The sequence below is a fragment of the Somniosus microcephalus genome, chromosome 28 (genome assembly GCF_052327205.1).
Source record: "Somniosus microcephalus isolate GS21.2 chromosome 28, FLI_Smic_1.0, whole genome shotgun sequence".
In the NCBI taxonomy this organism is placed as follows: Eukaryota; Metazoa; Chordata; class Chondrichthyes; order Squaliformes; family Somniosidae; genus Somniosus; species Somniosus microcephalus.
This window is the reverse complement of record NC_141014.1, coordinates 29,404,722-29,406,104: the sequence shown is the minus strand read 5'-3', so window position 1 is coordinate 29,406,104 and position 1,383 is coordinate 29,404,722. Positions and strand designations below refer to the sequence as shown.

Genomic DNA, 1,383 nt, shown 5'->3' with positions numbered 1-1,383 from the left:
CACTCCCTTGGACTTGCTCTTGTAGCCCCGCCCACTCCCGGGAGTTGAGTGACAGGCATGCCACGCCCACCGCCTTGCCGGCATGCAGATTAGCCGCCGGGGCATTATGGGAGCTCAGAGCTCCGCCGGAAAAAAACTACGCTATTTAATCGAACATGCTTGAAAGGACCCGAGGTGTTTTCGCAGGGTGAAGTAGTGGGTGAGGAGCCGCCCGGCACTGCGTGCCATGCGCCTGACGGGGCGGCTCACCCTGACGTTGATATGCGTTGTCCGCCTTTGGTCCTGGGTCGCCGACCAGTTTCTGTATCGTCAGTGAGGTATATCCTTACCTGTTACTCCTCTGGAGTTACAGAAGATGATGAATGGAGTGAATGAGCCGGTGATTAACTAGCTCCCACCCTGGGGATTTAACAACTCCTCAGGGCCATTCTGATTTTTGCTGACGAGCTTTTAATCAGAGGAGAATAAAGCGTGGTTAACTTGGGGGGGGAGTTTTAGCTTTGGACCCAAGCAGCTGACAGCCTGGCCACCAATGGTTGAGTGATTATAGTCAGGGATGCTTAAGAGGGCAGAATTGGACGAGCGCAGAGATCGTGCTGGTTGTGGGGCTGGAGGACATTACAGAGATAGGGAGGGGGATGCTTAAGAGGGCAGAATTGGAGGAGCGCAGCTATCTCGCGGGTTGTGGGGCTGGAGGACATTACAGAGATAGGGAGGGGGTGAGTCCATGGAGGGATTTGAAAACGAGGATGAGAATTTTGAAATCGAGGCGTTGCTTAACCGGGAGCCAATGTAGGTCAGTGAGCGCAGGGGGTGATGGATGAACGGGACTTGAGTTAGGAGAAGGGCAGCCGAGTTTTGGATGAGCTCAAGTCTATGCCTTATGTGCTGTAACCAGTCCGACAATGCCACAATATAAAAATATTCGTCCTTGTTTTTAAACCCCTCCCTATCTCTGTAACTTTCTCCAGCCCTACATATTCCGATGTCTCTGTGCTCCTCTAATTCCGATTTCATCGCTCAACTATTGCCGGCCATGACTTCAGCTGCCTAGGCCCAGAACTCTGGAATTCCCTCCCTAAATCTCTCTACCTCTCGCTCCTCCCTTTAAGATGCTCCTTAAAACCTCTTTGACCAAGCTTTTGGTCATCTGCCCTAAGATCTTATGTGGCTCGGTGTCAAACTTTGCTGATAACGTCTCCTGTGCAGCACCTTGGGACGTTTTACTACATTAAAGGTGCTATATAAATTAAATCTGAGATTGATAGATTTTTGTTAACCTCAAGGTATTAAGGGTTACGGGGCAAAGGCGGGTAGATGGAGTTAGGTCGCAGATCAGCCATGATCTCATTGAATGGCGGAGCAGGCTCGAGGGGCTCAGTG

General features: G+C 51.1%; 1 non-coding gene across 1 annotated transcript; it reads left to right on the top strand.

Moving 5' to 3' along the window:
• Positions 1-306: 306 nt before the first annotated feature.
• LOC147099480 (U8 small nucleolar RNA) lies at positions 307-434 on the top strand. The gene has a single exon (XR_015074135.1). It is a non-coding gene; the product is annotated as a U8 small nucleolar RNA (small nucleolar RNA).
• Positions 435-1,383: the final 949 nt, after the last annotated feature.